Genomic DNA, 16,579 nt, shown 5'->3' with positions numbered 1-16,579 from the left:
TCCAGCAATTTACTGCTGACATTGGTTATTTACTGCTTGCTAGCTTGGTGATGAGGAGTGGAGGTGTTCACATTTTTTATTCTCAGTGATCCTGTCCCTCCCTCAGCAGTAAGAAATCTGTAATGATCTGGATCCACTCCTTTTTCTGTCTCTCCTCCATGGATTCAGGAGGCTTTTTCTATTCCCTTCCTCCTAGTTGCAATAGATCTTTCCCTGTGCCCTGAACACTGCCCTTTGTTCCCTAAGCACCTTTTGTTTGGTGGTAGAGAAAGGGTGGAAGCATCTGGGGCAGGGCTTTGCTCCTTTCCTGAAGTGGCTACTGGATATCTATCACAGGCCTTCCTTTTAAAAGGGGTTTTCTACCCTTTTAAGAGTGTACCATTCTTCCATGGCTTCCATTGGCCAGAATTAAGAAGCCCTCTGATCCAATGACAATCTAAGGATTCTCGTTGTGCCCAGGTGACCCCTCCTCTCTGAGAGCCAAGCTTTGTCCTGGACTATGTCCCTCGGCCCGACTCCTGTCCAGGAGCCTTCTCTGACCCAGTGCCCATTCCACAGCTCTGTGCCCATTCCACAGCTCTGCACCCAAACACATCTGCATCTCAGGGCAGCACCAGCTCACTCTAGGGCCCGCACAACAATGAACATAACCTTCCCCCATTTTAACCATGAGGAAACAGGCTCAGAGCAACTGAGTGATGCCCGCACAGTCACACAGCCAGGCAGTGCCAAAGCCAGGATTCAAACTGGCCCTCTCCCCATAGTGCTCATCAACCACCGTCAGTTATTCAGTCAGATATCTGTGAGGCGGGATGGAGGCAGGATTTTTTTTAGGACTGAGGAAATGAAGAAGATCTTTGAGTTTGTGTGATAGCAGGCAGTGGAATAGGACTAAGACTGAAGATTCAGAAGAGAAGGGGATACAAGGGGAGGGAGGTAGATGTGGATTAAGGAGCCATTTCAATTGGATTAGCAGGGAGAAAGGGAAGAGTTTAGGGCCTTAGAACTACAGCTCCAAAGCAGATGCCTCTCTCTTGGACTCCATTTTCTCCAGTGCTGGGAGGCACAGGGACCAAGGCTAGAATTTGCAGGACTCCAATCAGTGGCCTCCAAAGGCAACTTTCCCTAGCAGCCTTCCCAGCCAGGGAACAGGAATGAAGATAAGATATGGACCCCCAGTGGGGTGGGGCAGAGGGATTAAAGTGCTGCCAGAAAGAGGCAGGTCAGACTGTGGTTGCCCAGAGGGATCATGGCCTGCTACAGGCAGTCTGGGAAGGCTACCTGAAGGAAGTGGACCCAGTACATAGTAGTCAGTCGATACATATATTTCATAATTGCTTTAAATGTCCCAGGAGACATCTGTGGATGAATTCTCTGAATCCCTGGCTGGAGCTGATGGTGGAGACACTGCTACTGCCATCACTTCGTGTGCCTGAGCTCAGGGGAGGCAACTATGTCCTCCCGGTGACAGGGAGATGTCTGCTCCTGGGCCTGGGGGAAGGCACAGGAGGCTATCTGTGCCAGGTGGCAGGATTAAGAGAGATAGTGAAGGCATGGAGACCAGGGGAGAGAAATGGTCTCAGCATGAGGGCCTTAAATGTCAGTGTAAAGCCAGAGACTCTGTGACCGCTGCCCGAGCGCAGATGGGGATGTCAGATATGCTGCTGGGGTCTTTCGTGCACATGCCATCTTTGCCTGTCATGTCTGCAGCTGTATTTCCAGTGTGCAGAACTGCACCTGGTACAGAGTAGGTGCTTGACAAATACCTAAGTATATGAATACATTTAATCCTCATAATATCTACTTTGCAAAGGAGGAAGCTAGGATCAAAAGGCATTCAGGACTTCCCTGGTGGCTCAGTGGTTGAGAGTCCGCCTGCGGATGCAGGGGACACGGGTTCGAGCCCCGGTCCGGGAGGATCCCACATGCCGCGGAGTGGCTGGGCCCCGTGAGCCATGGCCGCTGGGCCTGTGCATCCGGAGTCTGTGCTCCACAACGGGAGAGGCCACAACAGTGAGAGGCCCGTGTACCAGAAAAAAAAAAAAAAAAAAAGGCATTCAGACCCAGCCCTTGTGGGAAGCAGAATTCTAAGAATGAATCCCAATGACCCTGACCTTGTAGGATTCCCCCAACCTTTGAGTGTGGGTGGTACCTGTGAATATGATGAGATATCATTCCCATGATTATGTTATGTTATATGACAAAAGGGAGATTATTAGGTGGGCCTAATCTAATCATTCAAGCCTTTTAAAAGCAGAATTTTCGCCAGCTGGTGGCAGAAGGGGAAATCAAACAGGTTTGAAGCACCAGAAGGATTCAGTTCACCATCACTGGCTTTGAAGATGGAGGGGTCACATACAAGGACCAAAGAGTGGCTTCTAGGAGCTGAGAGTGACCCCAGATGACAGACAGCAAGGAAATGGGATCTTAGTCCTATAACGGCAAGGAACTGAAAACTGCCAACAACCTGAATGAGGCTGGAAGAGCATTCTTCCCCAGAGCCACCAGATAAGGGCCCAGCCACGCCTTCATTTTGGCCTTGCAAGACCCTAAGCAGAGAACTCAACCATCCCCACCTGGATTTCTGACTTGCAGAACTGTGAGCTGATCAATACATGTGGATTTAGCTGCTAAGTTTGTGATCATTTGCTACACAGCCACGGAAAACTAATACAGCCCTCATACACAACACACAGAGCCCACAAGTGCCAGCCCCCAAGCGCCACATCACCCTTGGAGCATACAGGGCTCACGATCCGCGCACACCACGACCCCCCAGTCCATTGCAGGCCCATCCCACCCACAGGTGCCTCAAAGTGCCCTCCACACTCACTGTGTAAAGTGTTCCGAGAAGCCTGCTGGAGACTGAGGGCGTTTCCTGCTGCCAGGTCCGCTCCCAACTGGGCCAAAGGTGGCTACCTGTCAACCAAACACTCATGCTCTCTCTCTTCAGGGCACAGTTTTCCCTGGGACATGGCTGCCTTGGCCCGAACTACATTTCCCAGCTCTCCTTTCATCTAGTATGGCCCCATGCTTGGTTCTCACCAGTGGAATGTGAGCAGAAGTGGTGTGCCATGTCCCAGTCAAGGTTGTTAAGAAGAGGGTGTGTCCCTCTGTTTCCCCATCCATCCACTGAGTGCATGGAACACTAAGGCCCTTAGAGGCTCCTAGAGCCACAAGCTGGAAGGAGCCTTGGTCACCATGGAGAAGAACCACCTGCCAACCAGGAACACCTGCATTGGACAGTTATGAGGATGAATATTGTTATTGGGTTAAGCCACTTAAATGGGGTATGGGGTGTTGGAGGGTGCTCTGTGTTACATTAGCTCGTGTTACCTTGTTATACCAGCCCTTGTTCTCCTGGTCCCTCCTCTCAGGTCAACCATAGAGGGAGGCTGGGGGGCCTCAGGTCTGATGGGTCTCCTGGACAGGGTAAGCTCCCCTCCTCCCCTGACTAAGGAAAACCATGGAGGTCCCTGTAGCTGTCCACATTTGCCCAGTGGCATCCTCCACATGCTCAGTTCTGGGTTGGGGCCGGGCTTGGGGTCACCTCTGACCCTTGCTTCTCTCTCACCTCCACACCCAGTCATCTCCCGTGTGCATCCGCACGGCCACTGCTCTGGGCAGGCCTCATAGGATCTCACTTGGAAGTCAGCAATAGCCTCACACTTTTCTAACACACCATGCATTTGTACCTCGGAGACCTTTCTGAAAATGCCGATCCTGTAACACCTCTCCCTGCTCTACAGCCTTCAGTGGCTCCCCATTGCCTTCCAAATAAAGCCCATTTTCCCACTCAGTCCAGCCTTGTCTTCCATCAGAGCCCCTCAGGGCCTCAGTGGTGTTCCACACCTCACAATTCCCCCACAGGCCTCCCTGCTCAGGTGAAATGTGTAAATAAAGCACCTACCACAAAGGCACATTATTAGCAATGATGACAATCGTGATCAGCTGAAACAACCTCTCCTCCTAATCTAAGTCCTTCCAGATGGCCCAAATCCCACCTCCTCTGGGGGCCTGTGAGGGTTAACTTTATGTGTCAATTTGATTAGGCTAAAGGATGCCCAGATCACTGGTAAAACATTATTTCAGGGTATTTCCAGAAGAGGTTAGCATTTGAATCGGAGACTGAGTGGAGAAGATGCCCTCACCAATGCAGTGGGCGTCATCTAATCTATTAAGGGTCAGAATAGAAAAAACACGCAGAGGATGGTGAATTTGCTCTCTGCTTAAGCTGGGACAGCCATCTCCTCCTGCCCTTGGATATCGGTGCTTCTGGTTCTAGGGCCTTTGCACTCAAATTGGGACTTACACCACTTGCTCCCCTTGTTCTCAAGCCTCGGGGTTTGGACTGGAACTTCACCACTGGATCTCCTGCGCCTCCAACTTGCAGGCGGCAGGTTGTGGGACCTCTCAGCCTCCGTAACTGCATAAGCCAATCCCTCATAATAAATCTTTCTATACATCTACCTGTACATCCTATTGGTTCTGTTTCTCTGGAGAACCCTGACTAATACAAGGCCCTCCCAGATGCTCCCAGCAGGCACGAGCCCCCCTTTCCTCTGCTCCCTTCTAGGACTTGGGTCACACAATTCAACAACACGGCTCATTACCAGGTGTCACAGGTTGGGTTCTCTGAGAAGACTTTAAGATGGAGCTTTAGGGCTTCCCTGGTGGCGCAGTGGTTGAGAGTCCGTCTGACGATGCGGGGGACGCGGGTTCGTGCCCTGGTCCGGGAGGATCCCACATGTCGCGGAGCGGCTGGGCCCGTGAGCCATGGCCGCTGAGCCTGCGCATCCGGAGCCTGTGCTCTGCAACGGGAGAGGCCAAAACAGTGAGAGGCCCGCGTACTGCAAAAAAAAGTTAAAAAATGATGGAGCTTTAGGTGCAGAGTGTTTATTAAGGAGGCCCTTGGATCAACACCTGTGGAAGGGAGGGGACGATCCAGGTGTGGGCAGAGGGAGAAGTTGAGCTGTGGTGCAGATCCAACCCCGTGGGCGCTCTGGAGAACATGTGCCCTTGAGGGGTGTCCTGAGTGGGGCTGAGATGGACAGGCCTTTATATTCCTGCCTCAGTGAGTCAGGCGATGTGGGCCACCTGGGAAGGGCTGTAACCTTAGTGAAGCAGCTCTTGGCAGCTGGAGCCATCCCAGAAGGCCTGACAGTACTCCCAACCGCTGGGGCAGCAAGTCCTTCCTAGAAGGAGGATCTGGGCGCATCTCCCTGTCCACCACAATTTGACACATGGCTGTCACCTCCCCCACCCACTCCAGGCACAATCCCTGGAGGCAAGCAAACCTAGAGGCTGAGTCAGTGCTGTACCTTTGCCTCCCTTCTCCCACCCCAAACAACCTCCAAAGCCACCATCTTCAGAACAGACCCCAGGGCTAGCTGAGTTCAGAGGGTGTCTGTAAACTGGGGGTGGGGTAAGCCCAGGCTGGGGTGCAGGGGGGTCTAGCTGGAAGCTGGGGTTCTGGGTTCCCTGTGTGGCCTCCTGATGCTGGTCCTCAGAGAGCAAATACTGCTCCCAGGACAGGTTTTATAGAGCTGTGGGTTTGTGTGTTGGTTGTCACACTGATGGGGCATGGGGCACAATTAGTGGGCAGGGGAATTGTCCTGCAACAAAAAACTGTCCCTGGTCCCCAGCTGTTGAAAAACCTTTCTAAATCTCCAAGTTGAGAACTTAACTCTGTTCTACATATAAACGCAAAGTGTTTTGTTGTACGGCTTTAAAAGCATACACCTAATTTTCTAGGAATGCAGCTACTACATAAATCAAGGGGAGATGCGTACTTGGCTTAGTTTGGAATTTTATCAAGAAATATCCTCTTTCAGAAAATTGTGTCAGGTATTTGACTCACCAAAACAACACCCCTGAATTCACCTGCGTTTCACCTGTTACGTTCTTAATGCTTCTATTTATAGCTAAAGCCAGGGGTCATTAAACATGCCAAGGTCTTCCTAGTGTAGTGATGCTTAAACATTACAGGCTGAAAAAAATTTTATTTTATTGTCAATGACTTTCTTTTAATTTCTCCTTTACTTTCCAATTAAGGCAGTATATTTGTTTTTTAATTATGTGTCTGGATTGGTTGTAATATCTGTGACTTTCTTTTCAAGATGATAAAAGGGGCGTCCACAATACTTTATGTTAGAAGGAGGGTGATGGGTCTCACCCATCCTCAGACCTAGGTGTGTGTCCTCCTCTTGGGCCTGACCTATCTCCCAAACTCACCCCATCACCCCCCACCACTGCCACCACCGCCACCATGGAGAGGTGGGCTTTAGGACCTGTGGGGGGAGGGTGCCCTCTGCAGGCTCTCAGCCTTTCTTTCTGGAAAACAGGGCCAAAGGAAGCCCTGGATTTGATGATTCAATCTGGGACAGAGCCAACTGGAGTGATCCTTATCTCGCCATGTCTGTTTCCAAAACACCCTCCAGATTCACCGTCATCGATCCTGAGCCCTCCTACCATACTAGGGACCTAGGTGGAGGTGCAGAGGGGTGACGGGGGAGGGGAGAGGTGGAGCTAGACCCCTCGCCCTTCCATGGGAGCTTAATGGAGTTTGGAGCCCAGAGGCTCCCAGCCTGGCCCGCTTCATGGGGACAGCTTCCAGGCTTAATTCCCACTCTTCAAGGCCATTTCAAGGCCGAAGATTTTTGCAACGCCTCCCTGGGTACTTCAGCCAGTGATGCTGGGCTCAGGCTGGGCATCTCCCAGGGCAGGGACAGAGAGATGCACCCACCACCTAACTGAGCTTACAGCATCAGTGTGTGTCTACAGGGGGCATGAGTGTGTCTGAAAAACCAGGAAGGTGCCTCAGGGCTAAGGAGTAGGGCTACGAGTAAAATACAGGATGCCCAGTTCATTTCTATTTCAGATAAACAGAAAATTATATTTTTAGTATAAATATGTCCTATGCAATCCTTGGAACATACTTATGCTAAAAAAGTATAAGTTGCTCATCTGAAATTGAAATTTAACTGGGTGTTCTACATTTTTATTTGCTAATTCTGGCAGCCCTCCTTAGAAAACAAGTCCATGTGTCTGTGTGACACAACATTGTTAGTGTGACTGTGTGAGTGTGTAGGGGCCGTGCACAAACCCCAAAGTCACCGTGGGAAGGCACACATGGAAAATGCTACCACAGTGAAGGCCAGGCATGAGGCGCGTGCCTGTCAGTGAACGGGGGTGGGTCAGCCCATGTGGACCCAGCCTCGAATCCTGGGCCTGTAACCCAGAGATTCTCAACCTTAGTGGGGCTCCAGGGTCCTCTAGGGTTCAGGTTCCCAGAACTACCCCTCCACACACAGGCACACCCCACTCCCAGATTCTGGCTCATTCAGCCGGGGCTGGCAGCTGGCTCCTATTTCTCACATACCATTCACTGAGTTGCCAGTTTTGTCATCAATGCCAGTTAAGGCCTGGGCCTTGAGGAGTAGGAAGCAGGCAGGGGACTTCGTCAAAGGTGAGTGGTGGGTTCAGACCCCCAGTGGCTGCACTGGCTGGGGCCCGGCTTATCTTCTGAAGTTGGCAGTCCAGCCTCCTGGACAAAGGCCATCCTCCATCCTCCTGGTGGTCTCCTGCCTCCCTGTGGAGAGGAAGATTCTAGCATGAATGACACTGTTCTGATGAAGAAACTGAGGTCACAAGATAGGGCCAGGACTGGAACCCAGCTTACCTGAGTGCAAGCTGATGGAAGGACCAGGCTCAGCGTGATGTCCACCAGCCCCAGCCTGGGTCTCCTCATCCCCCTCCCCTCCCCACCAAGGAAATGACCGCCATTGGTTCTGTGTTTCCCAGCCCGGCCAGGCCCCATTTCAAACAGCCTGTGTGCTGTCCCTTCTCAGCCCATGTGTTCCAAGCCCCTGACCACCTCCTCCTCTCCTGCTCCTCTGTGCTAAGTAATGTTCTGCACACTGGCTGTCCCTGCTCTGACCACACCATGTCAGGATGACTGTCTGCGGCTCCCTCTACAGCTGAGTGCTTTAAGGGTCCAGACCCGGTCCCCTGCACCACCGTGTCCCTCGGCACGGTGTTCCAGGAGTGTTTGAGGAATGAATGGGGGGAACTGGTCTCATCAAATGGCCACCAGAACCAACTTCTCACACTGTCCTCAGGTGCCTGAATATCAATAAGCCCAGTAGTGTCAGACACCATCTTCCAGGAACCTAGAACTATCAGCTGTAGGATGCGAACGCCTTCTGATTAGAAATGAACCAAAACAATCACACGTCAGTAAGCGCTTACGTGGCCACACTGAACGAGGCCAAGTCCTTAAAGTTCAATGGAATGGATATTTAAACATCTTAGGGTCACATAGAATTCAGAGGCCTTAGGGCTAAATGAAAAATTCTATTTGTATAGAGTTATTAGTTTCCTATTGCTGCTGTAACAAATTATCACAAACTTAGCGGCTTACAACAAAACCAATTTCTTAACTTACAGTCCCAGATAACACAAATCCCAAATGGGTCTCACAGGGCTAAAATCAAGGTGTTGCAGAGCTGCATTCCTGCTGGAGGCTCTAGGGTAGAATCTGCTTCCTTACGTCCTCCAGCTTCTAGAGCCATGCTGGCTCATGGCTCCCTGCCAGCCAGCAATCACATCACTCCAACCTCTGCTTCTGTTATCACCACTCTCCCTCTGACTCTCCCGCCTCCCTGTTTCTCTTATAAGGACCTGTGATTACATTGGATCCACCTGGATAACGCAGGCTACTCTCCCGTCTCAAGATCCTTAACAATCATGTCTGTAAAGTCCCTTTTGCCATGTAAGTTATATATTCACAGGTTCTGGGTGAATATGGTTAGGATATGGACAACTTTGGGGCAGTGGTATTATTCCGCCCATCACACCCATTTTAAGAGTCAAAATGCAATCAGGGTATCAGCCTGAGAGGGGAGCTGCACCAGAACTGGGAAGTGTGTGTACAATTTGGCACCAAGGATACGGGCTACTTGGGACTTCCCTGGTGGTCCAGGGGTTGGCAGTCCGCCTTCCAGTGCAGGGGACGCAGGTTCGATCCCTGCTTGGGCAACCGGATTGCACACGCCGCCGGCCAACTAAACCTGTGCTCGGCAACTACAGAGCCCGAGCGCCACAGCTAGAGAGAAGCCCGAGCGCCACGATGAAAGATCCTGCATGCCTCAACTAAGACCTGATGCAGCCAAAAATAAAATAAATAACTAAATATTAAAAAAAAAAAAAAGGATATGACATACTTGACCTTGATATTAAGAAGTAATCTGTATATGTTCGGCACTTATAATGCTTGTAATATATAAGATAATTTGGCCTTTTAGAGTGACAGCCTTTAACCATTGAAAGTGTAAAACTGAGTAATTTAAACTGAGGGTTTTAAGTTGAACGCTTAACGAGTTTATATACAATACTAGAACCTATAAGAGAACTTTAAATTCACCATATTTTAACTTTTACTATTATTTAATTTAGATTTTTTTTTTATGAGTTTAACTTAATTGGTTTTGTAAGGATTACTTAGTACTCAGGAAGGAAGTTCTTCTTGGTTAAGTTAGAAATGGAGTACTGAAATAGGAAGTCTCATTTTTTTTTTTTTTTTTTTGTGGTACGCGAGCCTCTCACTGTTGTGGCCTCTCCCGTCGCAGAGCACAGGCTCTGGACGCACAGGCTCAGTGGCCATGGCTCATGGGCTCAGCCGCTCTGCGGCATGTGGGATCTTCCCGGACCAGGGCACGAACCTGTGTCCCCTGTATCAGCAGGCGGACTCTCAACCACTGTGCCACCAGGGAAGCCCGGAAGTCTCATTTTTAAACAAAGTTTAAAATACTTTAAGATATTTGATTGAGTTTATACACTGGACCAAACATTATTGCAAGACCTCTAAAAGGAGGTTGTTAAAATTTGCTGCACATAAAGAGAATATCAAGATTTGCAAGCTGAACTTAAAGCCTAGAAGGAAACTCCTAGTTTCACTTGCCCTTTAGCTAGAGGGGAGAGGTGTTGCACTGGGCCAGCCACAAGAGCCTGAGGAAAGACTATAGTGAGGTCCCAAAGAACTGCATAGACCTGGGCCATCACGTCAGGCAATACTGGATGGATGTCTCTGGCTGCATTTTTTTTTTTTAATTCATATTGGTATTGTTGTTTTGAATTTTTTTTAATTTCAGAAAAAGCAAATAAATACATTTTTATGTACATTTTTTCATCTTTTCAGTTTTAAAAAAATGGGGTACAGTTATAGGATCAAAAAATTTAGTAGGAACACTATAATGTTAGAATTGAATTGGAGAGGAACTTTACTTTCCGTAAAGGCAGATTTAGGTGACTCAGACCCACCTTGCTAATGAAGGCAACTTAAAAAAACTGGCCATGGCCCTTCCCTCCCTGGTGGCGCAGTAGCTAAGAATCCGCCTGCTAGTGCAGGGGACACGGGTTCGAGTCCTGGTCCAGGAATATCCCGCATGCAGCAGAGCAGCTGAGCCCATGTGCCACAACTACTGAGCCCATGAGCCACAACTCCTGAAGCCTGCACGCCTAGAGCCCGTGCTCCACAACAAGAGAAGCCACCGCAATGAGAAGCCCATGCACTGCAAAGAAGAGTAGCCCACTGGCAGCAACGAAGAACAGCCAAAAATAAATAAAAATTTTTTTTAAAAAAAGAGTAAGGGTGGGAATTCCCTGGCGGTCCAGTGGTTAGGACTCGGCACCTTCACTGTCAAGGGCCAGGGTTCAATCCCTGGTTGGGGAACTAAGATCCCACAAGCTGCACGTGGCGCGAAGAGGAAGAAGAAAAAAAAAGAAAGGATAAGAGTGAACCAGAAACAAACTGACCTTCACAAGTTCTATATTCTGGCTTTGATTATCTGGGTAAGTCATGAGCTCTTCAGCCTTGAAACTGGACTGAGGTGATCCTGGATGCCTGGCAGAAGCTCACTAAAATCCTAACTGAAGGACAATGACATCCTTTTAGGCCTCAAGTAATTTTTTTTTTTTTTTTGTCTGAATCTCTGGGGGTGGAGCTCAGGTGATTCTAAAATATAACCAAGCTTAAGAACCATCAGACAAGCCCATGGCCCACAGCTGGTGGGAAGCAGAGCCAACACAAGAATTCCATGTCTTAAGGGAGTGCTTTCTTTCATCCCAAGAATTGGGGAGTCCCTCGACCACTGGCTCTTTGGGGTCCCACGAGCTGCAAGGCAGTGCTGGATGCGTGGGCTCCACAGACAGTCTTGGCTTCTGTGAGGCCAACATGCTTCCTCCTTGTCCTTCTTTGACTCCAGAACTCGGGCCCAGACAGCTAAAGCCCAGGGGAGAGCGGGTGACTCAGACACTTCCTGTTTTCTTGGCTACAATGACAAGGGGATGGAGATAGCCCAGGCAGGGTTCATGGCCTAAGAGAGGGGTCCTGGAGAGAGGAGGAGGTGGGAGCTGAGGGCCCCCTGCCGTGAGATGTGGGAGTAAGCCGGGCAGAGCCACATGGGGTAGAGATGTGGCTGGCTGGGTGGCCAGGTCAGCAAAAGAAGGAGGATTGGGGGCCAGCTTTTCTTAAAATGTGTAGATTTTCTGAGTCCTTAGGGGTTGCAGGAGAGACCTCCGCTTCTGTCTGGATGTTTGGTTCAGGCAAGCTGGGAGACTGAGTAGGTCAGGAGGAGCTCTACACAGGGAGGCAAAGGACCTGGGTTGTCCTGTCCCTGCCCTGCCGTGAATTACCGTGGGACCCTGAGCACAGCCCTGGCCATTCTGAGTCCCTGCTTCCTCTTCTATGAAATGGAAAGGGGCTGAGCTCTGAGAGATCCCCAGAGTCTAAGAAAAACCCTAACCTCTCTCAGCCTTCAGAGCACTGTGCAGGCTCTGGGGGACTTTTCGTGGACGTGATTTTGATTTCAAGTCGCCTACCTTGAGAGGTAGGAGGGGAAAGTGCTATCATTACCTGATGGCTATTGGAGTCATAGATGACTAGGAAGACCAAGAAAGATGTGGCCAAGGGCGTGTGGGAACGGGGACCTGGATGCTCCTGGTGGCCCAACTTGGTCACTCCCTTCCTTACATGACAGCAATTTGGGGATGCTTATGAAAAACCATACATATTGGAATCTTGGCCTCAACTATCTCCCTGCTGGGATCACCCTTCGGAAGTAATCCTAAATTCAGAAAAGGCATGTTGGAAAGGAAGATATTCACTAAAGTGGATTTTGTATTAATGAGAAGTTAAACACAGCCCAGACATCCAGCAATAGGAAACTATAGGCCGTAGAATGTGTATTAGGTACCTATTTCTGAGTAGCAAGTTACCCTCAAACTTAGTGGCTTAATTAACAAGAATTTATTACCTCAGAGTTTCTGTGGCTCAGGCATCCAGGCCTCTGGGTCAGGGTCTCTGAGGAGGCTGCAATCTAGGAGTTGCCTGGGGCTGCAGTCATCCCAAAACTTGGCTGGGAGAAGATCCGCTTCCAAATTCACTCACATGGCTGTTGGCGATCTCAGGTCCTTGCTGGCTCTTGAGGGAGACATCAGTTCCGTAGCTTGTGGGTCTCCCTGTGGCTCAGCTCACAATATGGCAGCTGCCTTTCCTCAGAGCAAGTGAGTGACCTGGGAAGCACTCAGTCCTCCTGTGACCTGACCCCGGAAGTGACCTCCCCTCATTTCTGCTGTATTCTCTTCCTTAGAAGTGAGTCACTAGGTCTAGCCCCGGTTTGAGGGGAAACAAAAATTACACAAGTGTGTGAATACCAGGGGACTGTAGGGGAGGGAAGAATTCTCCTGACCCTCTTAAGGTCCCTGGATGGATCTGAAAATTAAACTGACAAAGGCAGATGAACAGGAGAAGAGCATGCAAATGTATTTAAGTTTTACGTGACACAGGAGCCTGCATAAGGAAATGAAGACCTGAAAAAAGTCCTGAGTGTTTTTACATTGGGTTTGATGAAAAGTGGGCACCTTTATAAACTAGGTCTTTTGCTTTTCTACACATGAATTCATTTATGCATCTTTTTCCTCCCAGTTATTTATCCTCTAAACTTAAGTAACTAATTTTCTGCCCCTGAGGGCTGAGGGGCTGGGTAGGAAGGAGTCCAGGCCTCACATCTGTCCTTGAGCCTGTCTGAGCAATAAGAAGGTATAAATTCTCCCACTGAGACAGCCTCAGGGATGTGTTCCAGGCCAACTGGAACCATTTCTAATCTCATTGCATATTCCTGGGTTTATTGGAACCTGAGGAGTTGCGTTTGGGGGTGATCCTGAGGGCAGCATTGTCTGGGGAGGATTTGGTGTATAGGGGGTGGTAAGGATTGGAGAGGCAGAGGAAGGGACCCAGAGAAAAAGGGGAAAGCTGTTGACACAGTGGAAAAACATCTGAAAGTTGGAGTCTCAGACCCTGGTCATGCCAGTCACTTGAGTGCGACTCCTTCGAGCCTCAGTTTTCTCATCTGTAGAATGGGATGAAAATGAGTAACATGGCCCTTCCTCATTCAGTAGGGTTAAGTGAGATTGATTATGCACAGAAATCTACTCTGTAAACTAAAGCTCTTGACCAGTGATGGTTTCCTCAGGGATTATCTAGAGCAAACATACCCCCCTCTTGCCACTGAGCTCCCAGCAGGAGTCAAGTCCTTCCCCAACCATGGGCAGAAGGCAGTGCTGGCTCCCACATTCTGAGCTACGGTTCCATCTCATCTCTAACTGGTTATGTTGGTTAAATATTGGTGTTGAATATCCTTCAGTTAAAAAGAACGAGGTTACCTCTAGAGAAAGACGACTTGGCAACATCCATCGAAAGATCAATTGACTCAGCAATTCCACGTTTAGGAATACACACACGGGTATGAAATTACATGAACAGGCATAGTCATTGCAGCATTCTTTGTGAGAGCAAAGCATTGTAAAGAAAAAAAAAATGTCCATCCACAGGCGACTGGTTAGATCAGTTATGGAACATCTATACAATGGAATGCTGTGAAGGCATTAAAATGAATGAGGCAGTGCTGGGTGCACTGATCCAGAAAGATCTCCAACATATATTATAAAATGAAAAAAAAAAGCATGTTGCCAAACAATATTACCACTCTAGCTCTGCTAATGTAGAGCATCAAACAAAACCTCTCCTATGTACCCAATTTCCATGAAAATACAGAGAAAATGCAGAGAGGGACAGTGGCCAGTTGTCAGAAATGGCCACCCGGGGGCGGGATGGTGGGAGAAGGGAACAAGGAAAAGGGCCTTACTCTTTTTTACTCCATGTATTTCAGAGCTGGTTGCCATTTCTTTGCAATGTGAATATATTCATATGTTTTCTGTATGGTTTTTTAAACTTAAATAAATATATATATATTTCTATTTATATATGTAATATATAAAAGCCTTAGAATCTTTCACTGTCTTTGAAATTTTGGATCCCTGGCGATTGTTTCAGAAAACTTCTGAGCCCATGTTTGGAATTTGTGGGTACTTCCTCCTTAGGAGGGAGTCGCCAGCAGGGCTCCGTAAGACCCTCTCTGTAGATGGAGCGAGGCTCCCCTCTTCCAAGATGGCGCCTCATCCCAGGTGATGTGCTCTGTGTAGCTCTGTCAGACCTGTCAGACCTGTCAGACCAGGACCCCAGACCTCCCCCACCAAGCCTGCTCCCTGCCCAGGGATGATCCCTTGCACTTGCTCTCACACCTTCTGTGCAAAGATGAGGGAAAACAAAACCGAACCAAAAAAACCCTTCATTCCTTAAACAACTAGTATTCAATGCTGGATAAAAACAGAAAAGATTAGAGTCTAGTGAAGAGACAGACTCCAATCAGTCTCCTAAATAGGAGTGAAATGAGGTCTGCCACAGAGGCTCTGGAAGACAAACTCAGAGAATGTTCTGAGGAGAGAAAAGCTGCGGAGGTTTCTCCTCCATTTTTACTGAGACTCCTCCCCTCTCCACACCCCACATCCTCACCCTTGCCGCCCTCCATGACCTGGAACTTGAAGGCTTGTGTGGGAGGTCTTCGGCAGCTGGTCCAGGGGCTCCCCACGAGCGAAAATGAGGGGAGAAAATGCGAGGCGGGACCTGGGAAATCACCAGCAGATAAGCCCAGACCAAAGAGCTCCGGTGGGGAAGCGCTGGCTGGCTGGGCAGCTTGGTCCCGGACACGTCACCATCATCATGGCTTGTTCCAGCCCTCCAAGACCACTATTCAGACCGCCATCCCCTCCCAAGCTTCCGCCTGCAGGGGTCCCAGGCAGCAAGGCCACTGGTGAGTGGGCTCTTTGGGTTTGGAATTGATGGTTTCACTGCCAATGCCAGTGTCTGGACCAAGAAAAGAATTCTTCGTATGTGTGCCCTCCAACACTGTGTGTGTGTGTGTGTGTGTGTGTGTGTGTGTGTACACATGCATACTCTACACACAGGTTCATACTCTGTGGATAGGGTATCAATTCATTCCAGATTTACTGGAACAGCCTCAATTTCACATATTTGGCCACCACAAACCATTGAAATATCTTGAAAATTCCACTATGATTATGCAGAACTCCTTCAGTCTTGTTCCAAAAAAAGGATTTGAGAACCAGCTTGTAGAGTTGTATATACCTCAGCAGGATTTAAAAATAACAGACAAGGAAATCGCAGAGAAGGGAGAGTAAGATGACACAGAAATGCATAACATGTCCTGTACACATGCTGGAAGCAGGCCACAAACGTATCTGAATTTCCAAGCAGCCAGAAATCAGAGGGAAAGAAGATGACATGGATTCCTGCTTCTGAGACCCATGGGAATTTCCCCCAAAGTCCTCAGAAAGATGCAGCATGACTCAGTTCGAAAGAAACAAATTCATGTTCCATATCTTTTTTTTTTCATGTTCCATATCTTAACAGTGGTTTGGTTACACGTGACTGAATTTGTCAAAACTCACAGAAGAGTGCATTTAAGGCTTGTGAGTTTCACTGCAAGCAAATTTTACCTCGAAAACAAAAGAACCATAATATAGTTAATGGTATGCCTACCGAAGGGTTTAGGGGTGAAGTGAACTGACACTCGCAGCTTACTTTTGAAATGCATCCAAAAAGTAAGATGAATTGCTGGGTGGAGAGAGGAAAAGAGGGATGGACATATGATGAAGCAAGTATAGTCTCAGTGGTGGGCACAGAGTGTGGGCAGTATAAACTTTCCATTTTTCTGTGTTTGCACATTTTTATAATAACAGGGTAGGGGCTCAGAGAAATGAAGTGGACCTTGGAAGTTACCATCAACACTCGGAAGGTAAAAGGCCCTGGGTTTTGTTCACAGAGCCAGAACTAGCAGCAGCCCTCAAAATCTGCTGACACCCTAGGCACCTTGCCCTCAGGCAGTGACTGGTGTTCTGGGGAGCGGAGCTTTGGCCTCAACGGACAGAGAGGCCTGGCTCCTGCAGAGCCCACAGCACAGAGGGACTTTGGCATCTCCCAGACAAAGCTCTCCGATCATGGAAACCCCTTGTCAGAACATCAGGGAGCGTCTACCCTCTGAGGCTCTGTGCCTCGCCCAGAGAGCCCTTGTGAGTGGCAGAGCTGGATTTCAGCCTTCACAATATGATGGCATTGATGATGGAGATAGTTTTTTGTTTTTGTTTTTTGGCCTCACCACGT

General features: G+C 48.9%; 1 long non-coding RNA gene across 1 annotated transcript in view; it reads right to left on the bottom strand.

Annotated features, from left to right (window-relative positions):
* Positions 1-15,271, bottom strand: part of LOC137231100 (uncharacterized) — a 93,595-nt gene extending 78,324 nt beyond the window's left edge. The window contains exons 1-3 of the long non-coding RNA XR_010946399.1: positions 12,315-15,271; positions 7,382-7,591; positions 4,614-4,850 (exon numbers count right to left, since the gene is read on the bottom strand). This is a non-coding gene — a long non-coding RNA (uncharacterized lncRNA). The remainder of the gene's footprint in view (positions 1-4,613; positions 4,851-7,381; positions 7,592-12,314) is intronic.
* Positions 15,272-16,579: the final 1,308 nt, after the last annotated feature.

Source organism: Pseudorca crassidens, chromosome 1 (genome assembly GCF_039906515.1).
Source record: "Pseudorca crassidens isolate mPseCra1 chromosome 1, mPseCra1.hap1, whole genome shotgun sequence".
Lineage (NCBI taxonomy): Eukaryota > Metazoa > Chordata > Mammalia > Artiodactyla > Delphinidae > Pseudorca > Pseudorca crassidens.
Note: the sequence above shows the minus strand (reverse complement) of the source record. Positions and strands in the feature narration are given on the sequence as shown.